Below are 18,012 nucleotides of genomic sequence, written 5' to 3' on the forward strand. Positions count from 1 at the left end.
CATTTCCCCAGGCAGGCCATTATGTATGATTATAACAACAAAAGCAATGAAAAGCAAAGGTTAAAGTCAAAGAAACAGATCCAAGGTGGAGTCCAATTTAGCTCTTCCCTGTTACACTAGGATCTACCAAACTCCACCCTGGGGGCAGCCCCCAGGGGCGGCTTTAGGTGGATTCTGAATGTTCTGGAACTGGAGTCTGCAAGAACTTCATGTTGAGGAGGAAAATTCTACAGCTAGATCTGGAGAGATGGAGGTTAGAACCTCCTTCTAAAGTCAGAGAGGAAGAAGTACAGTCTGGAGACATGGCTGATGTTGTTACCAAACCCAGGCTTGGCTATTCCCGCTCAAGAAGCCAATACTGAGAGACAAGTGTTGGGTAAAGGAAAAGTAGCTTTATTTTGAGGAAGCCTGCAACGTGGGGAAAAGGTGGACTCCTGTCCGAAAGAACCAATTCCCCACTCCCCAAGTTTTAGTCAGGATTTATACAAGAAGTGAAGTAGGAAGTGGCTGCAGGCGTGCTGAGGGTAGTTACCCTTCGGAGACATGTACGTTAATAGCGTTGGAACTTGGGTGTGGTCGTTACGTTGTCCAGGTCAGCACATCTGTTCTAGGGGTCGGTGGGCATATATTTCTGGAAAAACAAGAACAAAGACAGAGCAAAACAGGCAAAGCAAAACAGGAACCAGTCCATCAAACCCCAGAGCTGTGTTTAGCTATTAACCAGCCCTTGGTTGTAAAGCAGTGTTTTTCGCTAAAAATTCAAATGATCTGTATTGAGGACTCAATCCAGTAATGCTAGAGGTAGAATTTAAGGTCGAGGGCAGAAAGAATCTTGCCTTAACGAATAGTATCAGGGGCTTCCCTGGTGGCGCAGTGGTTGAGAGTCCGCCTGCCGATGCAGGGGATGCAGGTTTGTGTCCCGGTCCGGGAAGATCCCACATGCCACGGAGCGGCTGGGCCCGTGAGCCATGGCCGCTGAGCCTGCGCGTCTGGAGCCTGCGCTCCGCAGCGGGAGAGGCCACAACAGTGAGAGGCCCGCGTACCGCAAAAAAAAAAAAAAAAAGAATAGTATCAGATCAGGCAGCCTGATGGAGAACACATTCTGGAGGCTTCCAGGCATTATCCTGGAGAGAACACATCCACCCATCCGAGCAACAGGCACTGTAGAAACACTTGGGACACAGATGTTGTGTTCATCATTTTGAGTAACTTCTGTTTCACAGGATCTTTTTCAGCAGGATCTCACTGCACTCACCCTTTATTTGCAGCTGCTTCAAGGGTGTCAAGCTGGGCCTTTAAATTCCACTGGGTGATTTAAAGCTGACGGTCTCCCAGGAAGAGAGGCTTTCTTTCTTTTCTGGGACTTTTCTCCAGATCTCATTTCCAAGCAGAGCTGCAGTCCTAAAACAAGGCCCTCCAGTCTGGACTTGCCTGGGAGAGATGAAGAGCTGGGCCAGCCATACCTGCCCTGCCCTTGTGCAACCTGTGTTATCTCCTTCTGCAGCAATTGCATCTCCTGGAAAGCAGCCAGGAATTTCCTGCAGAGCCAAAGCCTCAGGGGGAATTCCACTAAGTGGTTACAACATGCCCTCAGATTCCCAGGGAGGAATGCAGCCTGTTTGGAAGGTGCTCCTTTTCCTGCATTCAGCAGCAGAGCCCCTGGGAAATCTCCCACATCTGCAAGTGCCCAGGAGGAGGTCTTCCCTCCCTTCCTCTTTCCCATCATTCTCTCTACCCCGCGCTCCACCCCAGCCCCAGTATACATAGCCTTAACCTGAACACCACAACTGCCACAGGGGAAAAAGTGTGCAGAGAGGCTGCTCCAGATAAAATTATTCCTTTTAGTTTCAGCAATGCTGCCCTCAAACAGGATTCTGACTGCTGTGCTAATTCCAGGTCTCTTCCTTCAGTCACCAGCTCAGACTCAAGATTTGGACTTCCTTGCTCTAATGGGTGGCTCGAGGGGGGCTGGAATGACTCTCCAGTATACCTCCCTCATGGCAGGGGAGCTGGGGTACACTGCTGAGGCCTAGTGTTTTCCCCTTTAAGTTGCTGTAGCATCTGAAATTCCTGTGAATCTTCCAGGGCTTTAAAAAGATAACCCTGTGGGAGGATTTAAGATAGCAACCACGGGTGCATACCTTCAGTGTATCAGTCAATCAGAAGTTTCTTTTTTTTTTTGCAGTACACGGGCCTCTCACTGTTGTGGCCTCTCCCGTTGCGGAGCACAGGCTCCGGACGCGCAGGCTCAGCGGCCATGGCTCACGGGCCCAGCCGCTCCATGGCATGTGGGATCTTCCCGGACCGGGGCACGAACCCGTGTCCCCTGCATCGGCAGGCAGACTCTCAACCACTGCCCCACCAGGGAAGCCCGTGAAGTTTCTTTTTATTTATTTATTTATTTTATTTATTTTATTTTTAGCTGCGTTGGGTCTTCGTTGCTGAACGCAGGCTTTTCTTTGGTTGCAGCAAGTGGGGGCTACTCTTTGTTGTGGTGGGCAGGCTTCTCGTTGGGGTGGCTTCTCTTGCTGCAGTGCATGGGCTCTAGGCACGCGGACTTCAGTAGTTGTGGCACGTGGGCTCAGTAGTTGCGGCATACGGAATTAGTTGCGCTGCGGCATGTGGGATCTTCCCAGACCAGGGCTCGAACCCGTGTCTCCTGCATTGGCAGACGGTTTCTTAACCACTGTGCCACCAGGGAAGCCCAGAAGTTTCTTTATAATACCCAGTGAAGGCACAAGATTCCTAGAGGAAGAGGTGCTTCTGGAAGATGTGAGTTACCTGAGGAGGCTGGGAGAATTGCCCAGATGACAAGGATAAGACTCATTTTTCCTGGGCAGGACAGTTTTCTCTCTGCCTTTCACTCTCTGCATAGCTAAAGGCTCTGCTGAGAGAATGCCCTAGAAGCAGTTCTCAAAGTACAGTTCCCAGCCTTGTGGTGGTCTTAGAGAGTCTTCCCAGTGGTCCGCAGACTGGTTTAAATTACATGGGTGTAATTCCTCAGGATAATACTCCACCCTTGGGCTCCAAATGATGCAGAATTCTGAGGTGCCCTATTCTGGGGAGGGATTGCAGAATCCCATCATCATCATCATCATTATAGGACACTTCCTGCAATTCACAAATTCGGCCTTTAACATTCATTCATTTGACGAACTTTTATCAAATATATTTTTTCTGTGACTGTGTTAGGACAGGAGACGGAATAAGAAGACAGTGCCCCCGTTTTTCAAAAGAGCAAAAGAGCTTGTTTACCCTAGAAGACACATGTCTAAAGCAATAATGGCTGACAACATGGAACAATTCTCTAAATACTGACAGAGGAATGCAAAAGTGCTATGGGGACACAACCCATGTCTGCAGGTGCCAAGGACACCTTCCCAGAATAGGTGAGTTTCAGCAGAGGTTTGAAGGGTACCGTGCAGATGAGAAGGCAGACTTCTCAGGAGGCCAGATGCAGTGACCTACCCTTGGGAACATGTAGAATGAACTTGCTGAACTCCACTCCTTCCTTCCTTCCTTCAGAAACCAGATTTTCAAGGGAATTAGCATTGATTTGAGACCTACAGGATATATCCTACATGACATTTGGAGATGGAGGAGGGATTGGTATCCTAGGCTGAGGGACCAGCAGAATCAAAGGAAGTGGGGTGGGAGTTCAGGTCAGAGTATATGAAGAGGAATAGGGAGAAGTTAGGTTGGGGTCAGACCTTCTCACTCGTTGGCCAACCAACCACTTCATCCGATCAATTCCATCTTCTAAATGCAGTGCATCAGGGGCAGAATTCAGGTCCTGTCTGTCGTCAGCCTGTAGTCCTTGTGGCCACTGCCTGGTTCATTTAGACCCTCATCATCTCTTTGCCTCCCCTCTCAACTAGTCTCCCTGCATCTAGCTTCTTCTTCTAATTCATTATCCACACCACCATTAGGGTGGTTTTCCTAAAATTCAGGTTGTATTTTATCATTTTTCTGCATGACGTATCTCAGTGGTTCACCATCATTTCAGGATCGTCCCCAACCCTTAGAATGGCTTATATCACAGGGCCCTTTGGGATCCAGGCCCTGCCTACCTCCTGTATCCACTGCTCTCACACCCTGTTTTATTAAATAGATACACCAACTACAAATATGCTGTGTTGTTTCATACCTCCGGGGCTTTGCACGTGCTGTTCCCTCTCCCTGGAAAACTTCTGCATCTAGTCCTCTTAGTAACTCATTCATCTTATTCAACTTATTCATCCTTTAAATGTGGACTCAAATACCACCTCCCTCAACCTTCCCATACAGAGTTAACCACTGCGATCACTTATTTATATTTATAGTGTTACTCTTATCACTCTGCCGCTGGCATGAGCTTTTCACAGTAGGCTCTTCTGCCACATGCTGAGCAGCTTTAGGGCAGGAACCGAAATCTTGACTCATTTTCACTGCTCCGGCCCCTAGCAGGGGCTGGGCTCATCATGGAACAAAATGGAACAGACAGTTAAGTCAAGCTAGGCTGGGGTGCAGGGGCTCTCAGTCCTGGCAGCACACACCCATCACCTGGGCAACTGTAAAAATACCCACATCCAGGCCCCACCCCAGGCCAATGAAACCAGGATCTCTAGGGGGTGGGGCTGGGCAGGTTTGTTTGTTTTAAAGCTCCCAGATGAGGGAGGGAAGGGTAAATTAGGAGTTTGAGATTAACATATATATACTACTATATATAAAATAGATAACCAACAAGGGCCTACTGTATAGCACAGGCAACTACACCCAATATTTTGTAATAACCTATAAGGGAAAAGAATCTGAAAAAAGAATATGTGTATGTATAACTGAATTGCTTTGCTGTATACCTGAAACTAACACAACATTGTAAATCAACTATACTTCAATTAAAACTAATAAATAATTAAAAAAATATATTTATGTATTTATTTTGGCTGCTCTGGGTCTTAGTTGCGGCATGCGGGCTCTTCTAGTTGCAGCATGCATGCGGGATCTAGTTCCCTGAGCAGGGATTGAACCTGGGCCCCTGCATTGGGAGCGCAGGGTCTTAACCACTGGACCACCAGGGAAGTCCCAATAATTTTTTTAAAAAAAGCTCCTAGGTGATTCTAATATGAAGCCAAGCTTGAGAACTACTGGGGAGGCAAAGCAGAGGAATCTGAGAATCAGGGGACCTGAATCCTAGGCTCTGCCACTGAGTCACTGCAGGATCTTGGGCAAATGGGTTATTCCTCTGGCCTCATTTTCTCATCCGTAAATTGGGAGTCCTGAGCCCAATTTCTCTCTCTCTCTTTTTTTTTTTCTTTAGCTGTTTTGGGTCTTCGTTGCTGCGCGAGGGCTCTAGTTGCGGCGAGCGGGGGCTACTCTTCATTGCAGTGCGCAGGCTTCTCATTGCAGTGGCTTCTCTTGTTGTGGAGCACGGGCTCTAGGCCGCGCGGGCTTCAGTAGTTGTGGCACGTGGGCTCAGTAGTTGTGGCTCGCGGGCTCTAGAGCGCAGGCTCAGTAGTTGTGGCGCACGGGCTTAACTGCTCCACAGCATGTGGGATCTTCCTGGACCAGGGCTCGAACCTGTGTCCCCTGCATTGGTAGGCGTATTCTTAACCACTGTACCACCAGGGAAGTCCCCCGAGCCCGATTTCTAAGGCCCATTCCACATCACTGACCCAGGTGGGGAGGTGCGGGCAAGGGGGTGCTGGGTGTGGGGAGTACTCCTGGCCGTTGCTAGGCTCTGCTTTACCATCAGGTAAAGGCCTGATGGGTTGGGGAAATGAGCGTCTTTCCTGATCTGCCCTGGTCTATTTCTCTTTCTGCCCTCCCTCTCCCACCAGGCTAGGGTTTTCTGTTAGCCAGCCTCCGTGAGAAGCCGGGAGCAGTTCCCAGGCTCCCTACGACTTCACACTGCCAAGCTGAAGAGGGATCGTGGAGAGCCCCGAACTGGGGCTGCTCTCATGTCACTGGAGATGGTTTCTTTCAAGATGAATGGGCTGTACCTACCGCGTTTTCTTTTCAAAATGTCAAACTGCACTTCTGAGAGCACATGGAGGAGTATATAATTAAAGTGTTAACAGTGAAAAATAAATAGAAGTGGTGCTTCCCTTGTATTTTGCTGACTGACCTGGAGAAGCGGGACTCTGGGTGGTAAACTTCACTGCTGTGATATTTGGGCTGCTGGGTTGGGCATGTGGAGATTCTCCGATATGTAGTCACTGAAAACAAGGGCAGCCTCTTGCAGCCCCGGCGAACAGTTTCTGTCATCAGCAATTCAGTGTGTCCTGATCACACATGAGACTCTGTCTTTCAGTAATGAGCAAAGACAGAGCCCATGATGCCTCCATTTTCATTTGAAATAAATCATGTCAGCCTGTCTCTGCAGTCAATATGAATTTGATGTCTTGCAAAGAAAAGCAGTACAATCCATGATCCTGCCATCTGTTGTGTCCTGGTTTCCATATAGGGATAACGAAAAGATAGGGGTTTCCTGAAAGCTTGGCATTTTGGGTGCAGGGGAAAACACACTGCCTTTAAAAGATATTAAACTGGCTCTCTTGGATTAAATACCATCAAGTCAGCCTTGGGTACATATGGTCTCCAAATTGCTGAGTTTTCTCATTTCTATTATTTTATATTCTTCATGATGATTAAGGAAAAGGAACAAAAAACACTTTTTCTTTTTCAGTTATCTGTCATTTTTAAGGATTATCAGCTCCTAGCCCTGGTTTCATGTTAGAATTCTCTGGGGAGCTTTGAAAATATACTGATGCTGGAACTACCCATCCCCCCTTCCCAGGATCTTCCCAGATTCTGATGTAATTGGTCTAGGGTCGGGGTCCAGGTTCCTATAACCTGGGGGTCCAGGACTTGTGAAAATTTCCCTGGGTGATTCTAATGTGCAGTCAAAGTAAGAACCACTGGACTAAGCATTGTAGAGCTTGGTCTGCCCTTATTTTACGAAAATATTTCATTGAGGTTGAATATGCTCTTGTGAATCTTTCTTTCAAATTCAACATTTATTGCACTGTGGTGGGTAGACATTATGAGGGATACGGAGATGAACATAGCCAGATCCTTGCGTTCCGGAAATTATAATTTAGGTTTTTTTTTTTCCGTATCTTACTAGCATTGATGTTATATGAAAAAACCCAAATCTTAAAAAGCAACTAAAACAAAGCAAAACATAAACCTCCCTGTAGCTGTTTGGCAAAATTGCCATAAATATTACAATGTGCACACTTTCTGCTCAAGAAATTCCACTTCTAGGCATTTGTACTGAAGACACTATGAAGGGTGTGCACAATGAGAATGTTTGTCAGAACATTGTTTACTCCAGGGGAATGGTGGAAGTTCAAGTGGACTGGCAAATAAAATGGCAAGACATCCATATCTTCTAGAAAACCATGCATCATTAAAAGTGATAATGAATCCATGTCAAAAAAAAAAAGATAATGCAGAAGAGTTTTAATAGATCAGGGAAAATGTTTACAATATTCTAAGTGAAAAAAATCAGATTCTAGAACAATTTCCTATTGAAGTAAAAGAACCATTATATACTTACAGGGGAAAAATCTGGAATGAGATAGTCCAAAGTGTTAGCAGGAGCTATCTCTGGGCTATGGGACCACAGTTGATTTTACCGTTTGTCTCAGGAAGAATCTGTGAAAGTGGATCTTGGATAACTAAGTGAGGCTGGCCAATTTTAAGAGTCAGAGACTTCTCTGAGGAGAGTCAGATTCCTAACTGTTGATGTTCTATATTCTGGAAGAGCTGAGCTCCCACTCAGAATCACAACTTTCTCCTTGCTAGATTGGAGGCGGCCTCACCCTTCTCCCCTCTGCATTGCCAAAGTATGAGATCACGGGCCACTTTGATGATGGGCTGTCTCACAACACAATGGTTGCTGTGAAGAGGGTGGCTGCAGGATTGCAACACACGAGGGCTTACGTGTGGATGGAAGGCAGGGTAGGCAGGCTGGGGGCCTTATCTTGAGGATGCTAACACCCTGTGCCTTAGATCATGTTCTTTAGATAGATAAAAAGAGAAACGATTTTTTTTTTTTAACAGATGTCTTCATTCACATTGTGAAAATATCAGTTGTCTCTATTAAAGACCCTCCCTATTTTTATCATAATTTGGAGGCCTGGGGAGAACTAAGAAATTGTGTCTAGCAGGGTGCAAGCAGGAAGTCAGAAATCACCCAGAGCGTTTACAGAGGGAATTGAATGGAGGGAATTGGTTATACAGGTGATGGATGAGACTGAGAAACCAACCAGAGGGCAAGGAGACAACTGGAAAATTAGCAAGAGTTGGATGTCACTACCATCCTTAGCCTGGAGGGACTGTGGAAGGGAGGAGGTGAATTCTCAGAGCCCGCAGGCAGGGGTCACCTCAAATATAAAGGTGGCCACTGCTGTCAACGCAGCCCAAGACAGAAAAGTGGTGAGAAATACCCTAGCTTCTCCTTTTCTTTTGTCTTCCAGTCTTCTGCCAGTGCTTCCCATTGGCCAAACCCAGCTGTCAGTCAGTGACATGGAAGCCTTCCTGCCATACAGAGCAGGTGGTGAAGTGGGAAGAATGGAGCCGAGGTCATTCAGGCCAGGACTGTGTTATGTAAACGAGCCAAAGAAGACCTCTGTGTGTTGGCCCCTAGATAGTTTATTCACTGCAGGCTGGACCCCTTAGCTCAAAAGCTAGCCAGCACCAGATTCAAATTTTTACACGTCCAGGGCTTCCCTGGTGGCACAGTGGTTGAGAGTCCACCTGCCGATGCAGGGGACACGGGTTCGTGCCCCAGTCCGGGAAGATCCCACATGCCACGGAGTGGCTGGGCCCGTGAGCCATGGCCGCTGAGCCTGCGCGTCCGGAGCCTGTGCTCCGCAACGGGAGAGGCCACAACAGTGAGAGGCCCGCGTACAGAAAAAAAAAAAAAAAAAGAAAAAAAAAAATTTTACACATCCAGATATTTTAAAAATAGCCCAAACAGGGAATTCCCTGGCCGTCCAGTAGTTAGGACTCCACGCTTCCAATTCCAGGAACTAAGATCCTGCAAACCACGTGGCAAAAAAACCCCCAAAAAACCCAAACAAGCAGTTAGTTAAGCCGTTTAGAGCCTGTCTGCTTTGCATATCATCTAGCATCTGCCGGCCATTGATAAGATAGAGCCTTGTGGTTACATGACCACCCAAGGTGGTAAGGCCCTTTGGAGTTCTCTGATCCAGAGACTCCCCACCGTGCTGCTGAGAGACATCGCCTAGCTGTGTATGCCCCCTCTCGGACTTCCCCCCACCATGCCCTCCTCTTCTGGGTGGTGGCCCCCTCACCATAAGCTTCTGGAGAGTCTTCCCCTCTCATGCAACCCTGTCCAGGCACTGTTCAGTAAAGCTTTTTTTTTTTTTCTCAACACTGTTGCTTTTTTATTTTTTTTAATTTTTAATTAAAAATTTTTATTTTTATTTTTGGTTATGCTGCTTGGCATGGGGGATCTTAGTTCCCCAACCAGGTATCGAACCTGGGCCCCCTGCACTGCAAGTGTGGAGTCTTAACCACTGAACCACCAGAGAAATCCTTTTTTTTTTTGCAGTACGCGGGCCTCTTACTGTTGTGGCCTCTCCCGTTGCGGAGCACAGGCTCCGGACGCGCAGGCTCAGCAGCCATGGCTCACGGGCCCAGCCACTCCACGGCATGTGGGTTCTTCCCAGACCAGGGCTCGAACCCATGTCCCCTGCATCGGCAGACGGACTCTCAACCACTGCGCCGGCAGGGAAGCCCGAGAAATCCCTTAAAAAAAATTTTTTTTAATATTTATTTTATTGAAATATAGTTGATTTACAATGTTTTGTTAATTTCTGCTGTACAGCTTGCATATTAATGCCTCTAGTGGTCATAGCTTTCTTTGATCAGCCCCAAATCCCTCGAATCCTTTCCAGATTGTCCTAGAGATTACAGAAGGGAACTAAAGCCCTTCTAGTCTCCCCTTGGAGTCTCCACTGGTTTCAAAGAATGAGTGACATACTACTACACTGATAGAAACAAACTTAAATGATAAGGACATAGCTTTTATTGATTTCACCATTAAATTGAGCTGTATGAATTGCCAATATTCATCCTGTTTTGACCCATAAAAATAGCTGTGTTATATGGTTCTACCTTATACTTTGGAGTTGACTTCTTTCCGTCCCATCAATCCCTGTTTATATTGCATTCATTCATTTACCCATCCCATAAATATTATTGAGCAGCTACTTTGTGTGACAGGGTGTTTGCTTACATGTTTCTTTACCAGTCTCCTCTTCAGTACGGGCCCTGTCTTCTCTTGCCCAGGCGACTGCTTGCAGACTCTAGTGTGCCCCCAAATGATCAGGAATGCAGATTCCTAGGTCTCTCCATTGAATTCAAATTCAGTAGATCTAGGGCGCAGCTAAGATGATGCTTATTCATTTTAAAGCAGCATCCAGGGTGTTCTGAAACGGGTAGGTGTTTGCTACCCTTCAAGAAAGGCTGTTGTCTTCCACAGTGCTGCCCAAGTGATCTTTCTAAAATGGTATTCTTTGTCACTCCCCAGCTTAAAATGCCATAATATCTTCCAATTGACTACAAGATGAAACCCAAATTCCTTAGCTAACGGGGAAGGCCCACCATGATTGGCTCCTGCCCCACTTTCTGGGCTGTCCTTTTGCCTCTTCACTTCCCTAAGAACACATGCTCCTGTTCTGCCGGGTACTTACTGTTCCCCAAACACCCACCCCTGTGCCTGGAAACTTGTCTGTTCTGGTCCCGCACTTGTAAACCAGACCAACCCACTAAGGGGCTGCCACCAATAAACAGGAGCCTGCTTCTTTTCTAGGTCTCCTCTCTCTTCCTGTTCTGCCAGCTTCTGACCCTTTGCCTCTGCTGCCAACCGATCTGGACTTTGTCGGTGATGACCTCCCGACTCTCTAAAGGGCTTGGCTGGCACTCCTCCCTGGCTCTCCCCACTCTGTAGTAAGCTTGACTTCGAGGTTCATGGCCAGCTTGCCTGCCCCACGCCCTGGAGGGGCCCACTCTGGCTCCAGGCAAGCAGAGATTCAACAGCGCTAGCTTTTCTCTTTCACCTGGAATGCCCTTTCCTCACTTCTCAGCCAGAGGAGCTTTCTAAGACTTAGCTTAAAAGCCATGCCCTTAAAGATACCCTTTCCGATGTTCCCAGGAAGAACTAGCCACTCCTTTCTCTGGGCTCTCCTGGTACTCTGTGCAGACTTGGAACTGCCCTTATCATACTGATGTGCACAGTTACCTCCTTCTTGGGGCCAGGAACTTAATAGACCTGCTACTGTGCCAGGTGTTCAGTGAGTGCTTCCTAAATGTTTATGCAATGAACAAAGGCTTGCTGACTTCCATTCTGCCCCAGGTTGACACCCTGAGTGCCATATGCTGGTTACCTAGGGGACGCTAACCACAAATTGCACCATCAGTAACAGAACGAAGTTTAGAAATGTGCAAATCCTAATGAGGCTGTGGTTCTTTCTTCCTGGGCTCATTCAGACCCCTTAGATGAATTTATGGCCTTGTTGTTCATGGTTACCTTCTTCATTATTTTCTATACTGCATACTTTGACATCCCTGCTCAACATCACCTGACCTTAGGAATTAGTTCACCTTCTTTTTTTTTTATTAAGATATGTGCTCCTAAATTTTTTTTTAATTAATTAATTTATTGTTTGTTTTTTATTTTACGTTGGGTCTTCGTTGCTGCACGCAGGCTTTCTCTAGTTGCGGCAAGCAGGGGCTGTTCTTTGTTGCAGTGTGCAGGCTTCTCATTGTGGTGGCTTCTCTTGTTGCAGAACACAGGCTCTAGGGCACACGGGCTTCAGTAGTTGTGGCACAAAGTCTCAGTAGTTGTGGCGCACAGGTTTAGTTGCTCTGTGGCATGTGGGATCTTCCAGGAACAGGACTCAAACCCACGTCCCCTGCATTGGCAGGTGGATTCTTAACCACTGCGCCACCAGGGAAGTCCTAGTTCACCTTCTTAAGAGTTGTGCACTCTCTGAGTGGTATTCCCAGATGACAATTATCATGAGTCCCTCTGCAACTTATTAATAATTATAAGCAGAAATAGGCTTAGCAATGTTTAATACATGTATTGTTAAAACCCAATACATAATACTTACAGAAGAATAAAGCACAGCTTATTCTCATGGTTAATTACAGGTTTTTCTTTTATTATTCATCTCACTAGAGGGTGACCTGTGAAAGGGTAGAAATCTGTGTCAGGACAGGTTACATCTTATCTGAGGGTTGTTTTTTTTTTTTTTGCGGTACGCAGGCCTCTCACTGTTGTGGCCTCTCCCGTTGCAGAGCACAGGCTCCGGACGCGCAGGCTCAGCGGCCATGGCTCACGGGCCCAGCCGCTCTGCGGCATGTGGGATCCTCCTGGACTGGGGCACAAACACGTGTCCCCTGCATCGGCAGGCGGACTCTCAACCACTGTGCCACCAGGGGAGCCCACTGAGGGTTGTTTTTGTTGGCTATACCAGGAAGAGCTCATTATAGGAGTTTTACTTGTGACCTGATCCCACAGCATGGCCCCTAAGGACAGTGCTGGGCCGCAGTCAGGCTCCAGTGAACACTGTAAAGTCTAAAAGTCATGAGGGGTGTAAAATGTACACCCAGGTCTCCACTTGAGATGCAATACCCAAACATGAGACAAACACATATGATGCCCCGCATTATCTTATAACAGACAATGATTTGATATTTAGGAGCGAGGACTAACTTTTGCTTAGAGGTGGGGATATTCAGCATCTTCTGAAAGTAATCATGAGAATGTCAGGAAGAATTTGAATGATACTTTTACATTTTATAGGCATTGTCTCATTTATTCTCTACAGAGTTATAAACTCTGTTTGTAGGCAAGGAAAACAAAATTAAGCATTTCGACCAAGATCACAGGACATAGGGACTTTACAAGTAGGTTTCCAGCTTTAAAATCCACTATTTTATACGTGATGCTGGATTTTGTTTCCTGTGGAGCAGCTAGATGTGCCAATTGGATTGTTATGGCCAAGGCCATGGGTTGTATGCTTAGCTGGCTCACTTAGCCACCTGGAGAAAAGGACTGTATGTTTCATCTTCATTCCTTCCAGTGCACATGGTTTCACACATACGTCATTGGTGTTTCAGCAATCAAACTTTATTGAACATCTGTTTTATGCCAGGCTCTGTGCTTGGTGCTGGAAATGTAGTCTTGCCCTCAAGAAACTCAGGATTTAGTAGCAAAGACAAACAAGGAAATACAGTGTGATAAGGACTTTGATAGAGGCACACATGGGCATAAAGGGAGCCAGGCGAAGCACATCTAATTCAGAATGGAAGCTGGGTCAGCAAAAGTTTCCAGGAATATCCTGATCACACAAATCTTGAAAACTGGTTAGCTAGGCTAGTTGGTGACAGCCAGGGGAAGGGCACTGAAGGAAGAGGGTACAGCATGTGTGGACATGCATTACTGTGAAAAAGCATGGCAGATCTGGGCAATAGCAAGTGGTCTAGCTTGGTGAGAGCTTAGAGTAGACAAAGTGAGGTGGGAGAGGTAGGTAGGGTCCAAACTGAGCGTGGCCTTGGGGTCCATGCTAAAGAGTTTAACTTTGGCTAGACTGTTTTAATGAGTCATGCAGGATATTAAATTGGGGGGGGATATATATTTCATAAAGATACCTCTGAAAATCATACATAGGAAGAGTAGATAGGGAGCAAGCTTGGAGGCAGAGCCCTGCGTACCCTGGGGAGTGGCCAGAGGGGGAATGAAGACGACATCAGAAAGGGACAGAGAATATCACTGAAGACCGAGTCTATCCAGCGTCATGACAAGCCTTCTGCATGCCAGGTGTCGTGCTACGTGTTCTTCATGCACTGTCTCAAATCGTCACACCAGCACCAGGCGGTGGATATCAACCATCCTCATTTGTAGATGGTAAAACTGACACTGTGGCTTGCATAGCTGTACATGTTGGAGCAGGCATTTGGACTCAGCCCTTGATTAACTTCAGAACCAATGAGCTTAACCTCTCTATCCATTGCCTTTTGTCGAGGATTGGCCTCATCCAGAATACAAAACAAGCTCTTTGTCTAAGACACAGGGACTCTTCAGACTGGGCAGCTCAAATTTTTTTCTCCATCGCATAGTGATAGAAAAGGGATCCTCTGTATTACAAGCCAATAAGTGGTAAGGATTCCACAGTGGCTTATCTAAAACACACTGCAGCCTCTATCTTTTGATGTAGCTGAGACACAACAGAGAAATTATTATTTTGCTAGATGGGGCTGGGATTGGTAGAGCTCAGGAACAAGTTGAGGTGATAATCCTCACTTATTCTAATCAATTGTGGCAGTTCCCTTTTTCTGGGGGGGGGCATTGTGCCATGCTGTGCCATGCCGTGCCCCCAACCCCATCAAAGGCCTGTAGTGGAAGCAACCATGTTACAAAATGGACTGATGATCTTCTGAAGATTTAGGATGGCAGACCAGAAGGGAGTGGGATGGAGGTCCTCTCTCCAGTGGAGGAGGCCAGGAGATGAAATAGTTAGGAGCTGTTGGTGGCCAGGTTTTCTACCATGAGGTGAGAGCTGGACTTCAGAGAGGAATAGGAACTTGATCTCCTGTAGGAAGAAGCAGAGATGGGCAGAGACAGGGTCCTTGGTTTTAGTTGTTTCTGAGGCTCAGCTGCATCCCAGCCTTTCTTAAGATTAGATTCTTTGATTCTTCCTTGGATCCTATAAATGCCCCCAGTATCCTTCTAATACACGCTGTTCTTCATTTAAGCTAGTTTGAGTTGGTCCTAACTAATTCATCAACTTCATCCCAAATTCTCTGAATAGTAATTGGCCCCTAGTTTCAAAAGGAGAATGATTTGGGGGAGATAAAAAGTGACCACTAGGTGGTAAGACCACCTCAGTGTGGGCAACTACACATAAAGGTTCAAACAGGTGAGTAGGGAAACTCTCAGCAAGAGGACATGTTTATGCCATGTTTGCAGCTGGTTTTCAAAAAGAGGGTTTACCTTAGTGGGGCTCCTTAGTCTATGTAGCCTGACTGGTGAAAGAGCTTGGCTACTTTTGGTTCTCTGTGTTGTAGCTGGATATCTGAATGAGGTGGGATTGTAAGGAGGGCTCAGTAGCTGCCCTTTCTGGTTGTAACAATTGACTTACCTTCCATTTTTGTCCAGCCCTCCATGTGGGAAACTAGAACTTGCCCAGCAAGGGGCTCACTGGTGTCTGTAGGCTGGGGTGTGTTCCCAGGGGAGCTTCGGGGTTAGTGCAAGTCCAGTGCTGGCAGTCAAAGCAAGGGAACTGAATTAGATCATATTCTCCAGGGATCCAGGAACAAGACACAAAACCCAAAGGGTCTCAGAAAAGATGTGACACCAAAATGGAGCAAAGGTAGACCATCTAAGAAAGTGGCTGCCAGTGGGACTGGTGTGCCCAAGACTCCCTTTGACTGATGTGCGCTGACCTGTGTATATGGGTCTGTTTTTGTTTGTTTGTTTTGGCCACACCTCTCGGCTTGTGGGATCTTAATTCCCCAACCAGGGATCAAACCAGGGCCCTCGGCAGTGAAAGCACGGAGTCCTAACCTCTGGACCTCTAGGGAATTCCCTATAGGTCTGTTTAGATTAAAACACTGGTTGCAGGTGGACAATTGTAGTACCCACTCAGGATTAGGTTACCTAATGGACAAGGACCCATGGACTTGGGGGAGGACCTGGTGGGTGCACACAGAGAAGGCAAAGAGGAGGGCAGCAGGTTAAGCAGACAGATTCTTCGACGGATCCCTAGTCCCAGGAAGCCCCTCCTTCCCCTTTCCTTGGCCATGGAAGCCGTGCAGCCATGAAATGGAACACAATCAAGTAGCGTTCCATTATATGTCAATTTGTGTAAAAGTGACAGATAGGGGATTTCATACAACATCTTTATTTATCCAAATATTTGGCTCGTGTGGGTGAAGATCACAGGCATTTATCTGGGCTCTCTGTGGAGGCTCACCATGACATAAATAGACACAGTTGCCCCAGAGCATGAGTTTTGTTCTAATAGCTGTCTGGCACCCACTAATCAAGACGGTTGAATAAATAATGCTTCTCACTGACATTCACTTTATCCAGCATGGTGTCTGTGTCTTTCCATAGTCAGAGAGTTTAGTCTTTGTTGTTTTTTTTAGGAGTTTTCAAAATTTTGTTTTTGAATTTAATTTTATTTATTTTTTTATACAGCAGGTCCTTATTAGTCATCCATTTTATACACATCAGTGTATACATGTCAATCCCAATTGCCCAATTCATCCCACCCCCACCCCCACCCCCACCCCCTGCCGCTTCCCCCCCTTGGTGTCCATACGTTTGTTCTCTACATCTGTGTCTCAAAGAGTTTAGTTTGTTTTTTGTCTTTTCCTGATCTGAGCAAATAAAGTACAGAAATGGTTGTTGAATCAACAAACCCAGGGCCTCCGTGCTGCTTTCTTGTGGGGAAGAAGGCAGCAGGTTGACCCAGACAGTGATGGGAGTTACTCTGGAGGTCTGGAGAATTGGGTTTGACCATCAAAGGAAAGTCAGAGTGCGCTGGTGGGAGGTGGATGAGGAACTCACTCAGCCGGCCCCTCACTCCCCATGTGCGAAGCAGACCCCTGATGTTCAAAGCTTAGCTGCTTTTGTTTTACCCTTGACTGTAGAGATAGGTAGTTTATAAGATGCATCAGAGTGAAGGAAGGCGAGGTTTCTGCACTGCCTGGAAATTGAAAGCCATCCTTTGTTTTTTGTGGGGTTTTTTTGTTTTTTTTTTTTTGGCGGTACGCGGGCCTCTCACTGTTGCGGCCTCTCCCGTTGCGGAGCACAGGCTCTGGACGCGCAGGCTCAGCGGCCATGGCTCACGGGCCCAGCCGCTCCGCGGCATGTGGGATCTTCCCGGACCGGGGCACGAACCCGCGTCCCCTGCATCGGCAGACGAACTCTCAACCACTGCGCCACCAGGGAAACCCCATCCTTTGTTTGATGGTAGTGAGCAGAGGAGAGGGCACTAGAGGCCACGACCAACCCCTCTGTCAGCTGTAGAGAAACAGCGGCTGGCCGGCGAGTCAGCAGACACCCACTTCTCTTCCTCTTTCCTCTGAAAGCGGTTGTGGCACAGGCGGCAAGGGACGTTTCTCAGAGTCTTCCGCCTAATCTGGCACAGGGCCCCACGGCTGCTGGACAGATTTAACACTTCTCACGTTACATCAGGATCCTGGTTAGAATTCTTTGGGGGTCCTCATCCACTGCAAGACAAGGTCCACACTGCTAAGCGGGCGTACGCTTAGCTTCCATCCCAGTGAGGCCCCACCTGCCTGTCTAGGTCCAAGCCACAGAAGGCTCTGGCCTCATGCCCTGTGCATGCTGTCCCTGGATTGCTTCTCTCAGTCTGCTTGGCTGGGGTCCATTCATCCTTTAAGACCCAACTCAGAGCGTGTTGCTGAGAGGCTTTCCCTGACTCTCCTGACCCTTTGCCCAGGGATACCGTTCTCCTTGGGGCTTCTCCTTGCTCATACACAGTCCTTTATTGTCTCATGCAGTACTTAACTGTCACTTGAATGTCCCCAACCCATTTCCACACTTCCCCAGCCTCACTAGGTTATGGGCACAGATGAGGTCACATTAATATTTAAAGTCAAAGCCCACTGGCTGCCCAGCCTCACCAGGATGGTGGCAGGACCTCAAGTCACCTTCCTGGGTCCCCTTCCACCCAGTCTCTTCAGTGGGTCTTCAGGTGAGGTGTCATGGGACCATCACCCTGGGTCACTGCCTATTCTGCAGTATCTCCTCCTGCAGTTCTGGGGAAGCCACAACTGCCCTGGCCCCAGGGGATGCTGGTGCTGGGTACCATGCTAGCCCACAGGGTGGCCTGTCCTTAGTTCTACTTCGCTGAAAGCTCTGGGAGAATGGGAAGGAAAATAGACAGCCCTCCTCCTGGCTTCTAGACATGTTGGCTCTCAGAGCCCACAGGCCCAGATCTGTTCTCATGTTTCCTT

The 18,012-nt window shown here is 47.4% G+C and overlaps 1 long non-coding RNA gene across 1 annotated transcript; it reads right to left on the reverse strand.

Moving 5' to 3' along the window:
* Positions 1 to 372: 372 nt before the first annotated feature.
* Positions 373 to 1,467, reverse strand: LOC113624130 (uncharacterized). The gene is made up of 2 exons (XR_003434233.1): positions 1,256 to 1,467; positions 373 to 631 (listed from the first exon to the last, which is right to left on the reverse strand). It is a non-coding gene; the product is annotated as an uncharacterized LOC113624130 (long non-coding RNA).
* Between the last annotated feature and the right edge of the window lie 16,545 nt (positions 1,468 to 18,012).

Source organism: Aethalodelphis obliquidens, unplaced genomic scaffold (genome assembly GCF_003676395.1).
Source record: "Aethalodelphis obliquidens isolate GAN/ISIS:26980383/991018 unplaced genomic scaffold, ASM367639v1 scaffold12, whole genome shotgun sequence".
NCBI classification, from domain to species: Eukaryota; Metazoa; Chordata; class Mammalia; order Artiodactyla; family Delphinidae; genus Aethalodelphis; species Aethalodelphis obliquidens.